Here is a 9,978-nt window from a genome sequence, read left to right on the forward strand (position 1 = left end):
AAGACTTGAGAGAATTCCACACTTCATGAAAATCGGCTAGCCCTATCACTCACACATAGTGGCTGATTTTCCCAAGAATATGATCTTTATATAGTGTTACAATTAGGGTAAACCCTAATTGTCACGGATTTTCATTTCCTTGGATCCATGGGTTCAAATACACCATGGAGCATCTTATGGGTTTTAGCCCAACTTGACAATCCATGGAGCATTAGCCCACTATATAAGTATGGATGATTTATACAATCAACCCATATATTTAATTAGTCTTCTTTTGATCACTTAATTAATCCTAGATTAATTCTTGATCAATACTAATTAAATAATCTTATTAATATATTAGAACTTATAATATATTAACAAACCTTAAGTGTTATTTCTCTCATTATAGTCTATCCAAATGCATGATGCCATGCAACCCAAATGGACCATGTCGGGTCGGGTCAAGTCTCACCAATTATAGTTATGGACTTAGACATTAATCCAACACTTACATCCAAGTGTCATGGGCTCCCCTCATGGTCTTTCATACAAATATCACAAACTCACTAGCATACAACATAACATAAAGTTAACTATCATACCACATATCTATACTACAGTTAGTGTACCACATATCATAAAATGGGCCGGCCTTGGTGCCTTATACCCATTGGTATGGTGAGAAGACTCACCTCTAGAATGCTGAACTGGTAAGCTGAAGTAAGATACACCGACCCATAAATACCCTTAGAGTCAAACCCAGGTCAAGGTCAAAGTCAAGGCCAACAGTCCATGTTGACCTCAACTCATCGAGTAGAACCTGCCACTCGTCGAGTTCCTTGCATAACTCGTCGACTCGTCGAGTCACTTGAGTGACTCGTCGAGTTACCTAATGTTTGCAGTCGTAAACTCTCAACTGTAAACTCCTGAACACAAACCCATCCAGTCGAAAACCCCTTGGTCGTGAACTCCTTGGCCGACTCATCGAGTTGATAGGGAAACTCGTCGAGTCCCCCTCCCTGTGACTGTTACCGTTTGACGACTTCCTGGATGGATACCAGGATCGGAATCTTCAAACCCATCATCAGCATTGATTGTGCTGACTGCGCTACGGTGCGCAAGTACAACGGTTATGGCAGCCATCACGGTAGCTGTAACTGCGGTTTGGAAGGTAGCAGCGTCCATAGGAAAGGCAGAGGTTTCGTTGTTCGGCTGGCTGCTTCCGGATGAAGACATGATTCTGTAACATGAAAGCTAAGGATTTGGTGAGCGATTCTGGTTGACCCTAGGTGTACTTCGATTGTTCCAGTAAAGAGTAAGAGTATGCTCTCGAAAGTTTGACCTACATCCCTATGATGCAGTCCTAGCACGGAATGGAAGTGTGTTCATAGAATGGTCTCAAGACGTTTGTCGTTCAAGTCGAGGTATCGTTCGTTGGTGAATAACATGGTCCAACCACTAAAAGAGACTTGGAAATGTCTCCGGAGCTAAATTGCTATAGTCCAATGATTTGACTAAAGCATGTTTCAGGTATACTCAAATGAAAGTATGATGAGAGTATTTGAATAAAGAAAATGACACAGAAGTTAGCCGGTTGTCAATAGCTTTGACATTCATGACGTAAAAGTTTGGGAAAGATGACCTTGTAAAAAGGTCTTACATCATATCCAGAGAAGATAGTCCTTGACAGTATAAAGACCTAATCAAAAGTACTTACAGTACAAGATAGTTTCATAGAAAATGCCTTATCGGGCATAGACAGAAAACAATTCCTTTTAACAAGGAAAATAATGTAAGCATCTCCTACTGGCGACGGTCATCCCTCTGGTGAACTCTCAGTTCAGCCAGTTGACGTTCCACATCAAGTAGGTGTCTTTCGTACACCTCTGGCGTACTCGGAGCTCTATGACTTTGACTCGTGATTCAGCCAGTGCTTGCAGCAGGGTTTCATGGTTTCTCTCAGATCTCTCATGAGCATCTTCTAGACGAATGGTGTGGAGGGTATGCATTCTCGCATCGGCGACAACTTCTGTGATCTGATGTAGGGCTGTCCTGCCTTGAATCTCATTTCGGGCCACTCTACGGACCAGGATTGGCAAGATTCTGTCTGCTGAGCCCCCATTGCTCAGGTCATAGAAGCTTCGGTCACCATCAAATGGCATGGGTTGATCTTGTCCTTGGCTCCATGTTTCCAAGCATTCCACCCATGGAGGCGTCGGGCCATGAAAAGCCGGACGAGGGTTAGGAATTGGAACGGGAGCTGCCTGGGGTAGGTTCTCAACTTCGGGTTCAGAGTTAGCATCATCCAGAAAGTCTTCATCATGGTGATTATTCAAAGGAATAGGATGATCATTCTCTGGTTCTTCTCCAAACCAACCAGCAATGACTTCGTTCGGAAGATACTGGTTGTCGTGGGGATGGAGTTCAGCCATGTTATCTACGCGAGAATTGGGGTAAGAAAATAATTATTAGATGAACTATCTAGATAATTATTTAGAAAATATTCATTAGTTACATCGCTATTTGTGAAGTGCATACCAGTTATATGTAATCGAAACGGGTTAGGCCTTCGAATAAGTGACCTTAACTCCAAATTCACAAAGAATATGGGTAAAGTAAAATTTTCACAAATTCTTAGTCTATAACATCCTAATTACATACAGCCTTAGTGTATCCACTTAGAAACTATCAACTTAGTAATGAAGATCCCGTTTTAGTTCTCAAGTATAAAGTACTTATAGTAACACCAAATACTCCTATAGTATTTTAAGTTTAATGTTATGTTCTACTGTTCTCATTGTGGTATTGTTGGTAAGATTTTAGACTTGTTGCAACCACACAACTACACTTAGGCACCTGCTAGTCAACCCTCGGATAATATAGGTGATCAGGCTATATCTTCCCAATTTTGACCATATATCTCTAAGTCCACCTGTGTTGCCCAATAATCGTAATTCTTTTGTACTGTCCTAGTGACACTGAACTTTAGTATGAATGTAGGCACATATACTAAATTAAATATTTTAATATTTAACGTATAAACTCTTGGTCAGAGTATTTTTTTATCCCTATGTATTTATAGTTGGTATATCTTTTATGGGTTGATATACTTAATTCACTATAAACAATGCTCTGATACCAATCTGTCACACCCCAAAACCATGAACGACGGAAACGTTCTGGGGCGGAGGACGTCATGTACAGTATCACAACAATGAAAAGTAGTAAACAAGCAACAACATCATCCATTGCATTAATAATATAATTTTAATACAAGTGTGTTATGTCAAATTATAATAGACACTAAAGTATAATCAAAATGAAAGATGAGTCTTGAACGATCTCCATCTTCTCTAAACCTTGCATCGGTACCTGTCTACTGTTGACCTGAGGATACAAGTTATTTTGAAAGAGAGTATCAGCTTTAAAGCTGGTGAGATCATAAGGATTTTAGTGTCTTAATTTGTATGTAAGTATTTGTATGACATGTAATGAAAGACTTGAAAATGTTTTGAAAGAAAGTTCGTTTAAGTATGAAAATGTTTGCAAAACAACTGTAAACGTTTGAAAAACTCTAGAAATCCCTATGATTCCTACTAGTATAAAAGGGAGTCTTCTACCAAGACCTAACTGTTCTAAATGTAGTCTTCTACCAAGACTTAATTGTTCTAAATGTAGTCTTCTACCAAGACTTAACTGTTCTGAATGTAGTCTTCTACCAAGACCCAACTGTTCTAAATCTAGTCTTCTACCAAGACCCAACTGTTCTAAATGTAGTCTTCTACCAAGACTTAACTATGCTTCTATTATTATTATTATCATGAGAATTTGTATCCCTTGGTACTAGGATGCTCAAATAATTCACCTCATCGGTTATGTGAACGAGTCACAAGATAGAGGTAATAATATAAATAACCTAAGTATTATCCTTTTGTACTAGGATAACTAACAGTGTCAACTAAAGACATCCGTAGATGTACATTTACCTCTGTTGCTAACAGCTGGGTATCGGAATAGTTAGTCCCTTAAAGTATACATGTAATGGTATTAACCGTTGACATCCGTGGATGTGCTTTTACCTCTGTAGCTAACAGAGATTTTAGGAATGGTTAATCCGGCAAAGTATCCTTTGGTACTAGGATATTGAATCCAATCTATCTCGCCGATTATGTGATTGTATCACAAAGTGAAGATAAGAATGAGGATTATATAACAGAAGCTATACATATAAAATGTACTATTAATTCATCATGTGTTATCTATGTAAACGTACTCATGTAAGTGTACTCATGTAAATGTACTCATGTAGATGTATCTATGTAAATGTACTTATGTAAGTGTACTCATGTAAATGTACTCATGTAGATGTATCTATGTAAATGTACTCATGTAAATGTACTCATGTAGATTTATCTATGTAAATGTACTTATGTATACTAGCTGTGACGTGTTTTCTCTCTCTATCTAGCAAGTATTGACTCATGAATGAACTGACTCATTCTATGATATCGTGTTCTATTAATAGTTCTAGTATCTTCCTAAACTACCCATATGGTAGCTTATTGGTAATGTAACTGGCACGTATGAACATGGAAGTATACCCTTGCTACCCAAGGGTACTGAATGAACTGGGAGAACCTTTATGACTATATATGTACACATGATATATAACTAATATTTAAACAACCTTCGGACGGGTACCCGATATCCCACCAGACCACATCTCAAGCACGAAAAGGAAATAGGGTGGATAGCCTTCCTAAATCTTTTAAACATTTCTTATATAACTATACATATATAGGCATGCAATTAATAATATAAAATCATAAAATAAGTTTTGTAAAACCTTTTAACATAATTATTATCTAAGAAAAGATCGACTTGATGTCAATCTATAAAACGGTGAAAGCATGGGTTTGATAAAACTGTTTAAGTATAAAGGAATATTTTTTTGAAACAAAATTCTAAATGAGTTTGAAATGAAACATACAGAGTAAAATGTACAACTTAATAAGGAGTTTTAATCATATAAAATGTTTATGAAAATCATTTGAAGGAAACTGTTTGGTAAAACGGCTAATGAGTAGTAAATCATTTGAATGCTACTTATTAATCACATGTGATTGATATAATAACTAGCATGATTCTACTTGTATCCCCCACCCATAAAGTATTTAAAAACATTTAAAACGTTGATTAAGAGGTATGAACTCACCTGTAGCAAGTGGATCGGAAGGAAGTGTCGGATAAGTGCTTGGTGTCAAGTGAAGACTTAGACACGCACAAAGATCCTAATAACATATAAAGACATATGTATATAAACAAATAGTCTTTAAAAAAGTAATAAACAAAGTTAAGACACTCTAGGACATGCTAAACACCTTATACAAGTGTTATAAGTCTCAAGGGTTGCATCTAAATATTGTAGGGAAAGGCTAGTGTGCTTGGGGTTCAAGGGTAAACTCCCTTGGGGTTTACGGTTTTCATGACCATTACCCAAGGAGTTTATGGTAGTAAACTCAAGGGTTTACAGTCGTAAAATCTACACTTTATGACCATTTGTTGTTTTGAAGACTACTAAGCTATTCTAAGCATTCATACTTCATGATTTAGCCTTAGGAAGTGTTGTGTGGCATCAAAACACTCCTAAATGGAGTTTACGGTCTAAGGACCTTTTCTTCATGAGTTTACTACCTTAAACTCATGAGTTTACTACCATAAACACATAAGTTTATGGTATTTGGGATTTTCAAGTCCTTAGCTCAATCATGGCACTAGTCTAGGTTAGATTTAGTCATAAGGAATAACCATGAGACTTTTATGGGATTTTTATACACCTTTCGGGGTGTTTACGGTTTTGGGAGATCCCCAAACCTTAAACACATAAAAATGTAAGGTTTTGGTGCTTTTTGTGTGATAAACTCATCAAGGATGAATCTAGACAAGTCCCTAAGGCATCGTGAAGCATCTAGGCACCCTAACACACCACTTTGGCCCTATTCTTGGTGTTTACGGTTTTAGGAGCCTCCCAAAACCGTGAACACCTTGTTCTTGGTGTTCTTGGGACTTTTCTTTGATATTAACATGTATAGCAAGCTTTAAATGACTCTAGGATAGAAGCACTTACTTTGTGGAAGCTTGATATGAACTTGAAGTCCAAGAACACTAGTGTGTGTTCTTGGTGTTTTGGAAAACTAGTCAAAACACATAAATGGATGGATTAAAGGATGTACAATCACTAGATTAAGTGATATACTAACTTGAAAGGGCTAGAAACACTTACTAGATTGAAGATTTTGAATAAAAACTTGGATGATACTTGAGAGAGTTTTTGGAGTTTACTCTTTTGGGTAAAATGAAAAGTGTGATAATTTGGGGAGTAAACTCATGTTTAAGCATGAGTTTACGTTTTTGGGAAGATTTTTCGGCCCAAACATAAAAGTTTGGCCGTGAACTTCTAAGACACGAGGTGTTTGCGGTTTAGAAATTTCAAGTCCCGAGACGGCCCATCCGTTCACTCGTTCGTTTAAAGATTAATTAATAAAATAATCAAACGAACTTTAATTTCCTAAAAACAAGTAAAAGTGAACTTGACTTATAATATGGAGTGATTTACTTTTAGGGTTTGACCGAACGAAAATTCCGAGTTGTCACATAAGCCAAACCACAAGACCTAAGAAACCAAGCAGCCGATGCGGCAGTGGCCATAATCATCAACAGCTCCGAACACTTGATTAATGATTGTACCACATAGGATGCTATGAGAAAAACCTAAAAAACTCGGTAATAAGTTGAATGTGTAGAAAAATGACAATGATTTATTTTGCAACAAAAAATATTAAGGACTAAATGTGCAAAAAAAAAATATTAATGACTAAATGTGTACAAAATGAGAAATATATTACCCTATTATGTCGTTTTTTCGAGTTACCTGGAGTAGCCGGTCATAATGACTAAATATGTACGGTTAAACAAGTTGAAGGGGTAAATATAGACGAAAAAAAATCTTAATGATCAAATGTGTACAAATCAAAAAAATATATTACCCTTTTAAGTCATTATCCATAAATACAATTAAAATCATAAATTGAATAAAGCACACGATAAGGTAAAAAAATCAAATATTTTTGTAATCACAAATGAATATAATACAATATAGAGGTAAAGAACACAATACAATTTTATTAAAAAATAAATAAAACATAAATTATATATAAAAAAATCAATACATTTGCAATTATAAATGAGTAAAATACGATGTATATATTGTTGTGGGACCTTCATGATGATTTATGAAGACGGAAATTGTAATAATATATGTATATTAATTTCTAGAAAATTTGCTACGAAATTGTAATGAATACGAGTGCAGCGTAACGTATACAATTAACAAAGAATGATTAGGGTGACAAATTGGTCAATCGTGTCGTGTTTTTGTCTGACATGACATGATATAACAAGGTTTTATGTAACAATAACACGATACAACACGATATCATGTTTTATTTAACTAACACGAAAACGAACTAATTAAAAAATTTACAAACATGACATGACAAAGATAACATAAAATAACAATTAGTTTATTTAGTTAATACTTAATCATACATAACACGAAAAACACGAAAAACAAGAAAAATAAATGCGTAATCGTGTCAATTTTGTGTTGAATTTCGAATACGAACATGACACGACATCATATTTTTTTTATATCGGACACAAACACGACATGAACACGAATTCGAATTTGAGTTTCGTCTCACTTTCGTTTCATGTCGTGTATTTTTGTCGTGTCATGTCATAAATTGTCACCCCTAAGAATGATGTTACACAATGAACAATATATTGTTTTACTTTTAAAGTATTTATTTTGGAGTTATAGATGTAAGTCTAGGGGTGGAATTGGTAGGTACCGATTTATTTTTTTCACTAAACCGTGTACGTACCAATTATACTTGATATAAAAAAATTGCTACCACTATCGTACCAAGTATAGTTGGTAACAACTTGTTTTGCTACCAGTAAGTTCAATTGGTACATGTTGGTAATGGTATATACCAACATGTATGGTATATACCAACATTTATGTTAGAGTTATATACCAACATGTATGGTAGGTACCAATTCATTTTTTCACTAAACCGTGTACGTATTAATTATACTTGGTACAAAAAAATTGCTACCACTACCCTACCAAGTATGGTTGGTAACAACTTGTTTGGCTACCAGTAAGTTTGATTGATATATGTTGATAATGGTATATACCAACATGTATGGAAGGTTTTGTGAATGATGATTTCCGTGTTCTTGAGCATGGTGAAACTTAAAGTGGGGTTTTGTAAATAAGAATTTTGTAACGGTGCAGCTTGTGGAGATGAAGAGGGGAAAGTCTCTTACATTTCTTGGTGATTCGAAATCATATGCAATCTCTTTTTTGCCTCTTGTCAAGGGTATGTTTGTCTTTTCACCCTCTAACATGATGGGTTTTATGCATAAGAACAATCCTATGTGCTCATACAAACCCTAATGCTTGGATCTAGGTTTCTCTATTGTACATGCTTTGAATCCAAGACTTACAACCCTAGATCTATCATATAAAATTCGAAATTAACATCATAAGAACAGATCTAAGTGTTTACCTCTTTCAAATGGCTTGAAATCCTTGTAATCTTCTTGATCTTGAGCTTAGAGTCACAATTGTAACTCCTTTAATGGTTCACAAACCCCACAAGCAAGAAGGTAACTATATGAGAGAGATAGGAGGATGCTAAATTCGGCCCTAGGGTTCCCTTAGAAGCAAGTGGCCAAATTTGGGAGCTAGGGGTCCATATTTATACTTGCAAGCTACTAGGGTTTCAGTCTAAACCCTAATGGACAGCTTAACCACCAAGCAACCCAAGGAACCTTCTGGAATAAGGCCTATGGACGAAATTTTGATGGATCCCCATCATAATTTCGTTCACCCTTTGATCCATTAGGTTTCCTTAGTCCAAAACTCAACTATCATACATTTGATAGTTTATACCCCTCTATTTAATTAATCTCTTTTAGTCACCGAATTAATTCCTAATTAATTTATGACCAATACTAATTAAATAAATATGATTTCACCTTTAATATATGATTCTTATAATATATTAATAAACCACAATATTCTCTCTTTCTCCTTAAATTACCTTGTCAAGTTGCTTTGGAGAAGGCAACCCAAAAGGACCATGCACAACCGGGTCAAGTACATACCAAATATAGTTACGGGCTTAGACACTATTCCAACAGTCTCCCACTTGGATAAGTCTAGTAACTATATCTCACATCTGACTTCAGAATCCAATTAGCAATCGTAGCTCTTATACTTCGCTATCAACTCTAATCAACTTGTCATAATCCTTTGTTCTAGATATCATGCTGACAATGCTTATTATCTTGCACTTGTTTCTTGATCTCTGATTTGTTTGACATAGAATTCAGTTGAACACATCAACCTTATTCTGACCGGGCCCGACACATAAGTCAAACCAAATCATCAAGTGGCCAAGATATCACTTTTATTCTCATAGAGTAAAAGGAACAGATTAACTTCGACTCATATGCATCTATTATTTACTAATTGAGTCATGCACAACAATGTGTTTTATAACATCAAGTTACTGATGCGTTTACACATCATCAATGCATAACCAACCAGCAAACAACAACCATATCTCTAAGTTTTAAGACTATATGATATTATCGCTTTGCAATCACTTTAGGTACAGCACCACAAAGTGATACCAGCAAACGTGGGTTTATTCCAATGCTCAAATCATATTCATAAGCACTCATGAACTTTGTAGCAAACCTTTGCTATGTCCAAAACCTTTTAGACAATCTACAAACAATTCATGACAGTCTTCATTCATATCTACTTCTAAAATATGACCGACTGTGGACTGTTTGAATAATCCTATCATTCACGAAGTCAAAACATGAAAAAATGAAACAATAGATAAATAACCA

Source organism: Lactuca sativa, chromosome 2 (assembly GCF_002870075.4).
Source record: "Lactuca sativa cultivar Salinas chromosome 2, Lsat_Salinas_v11, whole genome shotgun sequence".
In the NCBI taxonomy this organism is placed as follows: domain Eukaryota; kingdom Viridiplantae; phylum Streptophyta; class Magnoliopsida; order Asterales; family Asteraceae; genus Lactuca; species Lactuca sativa.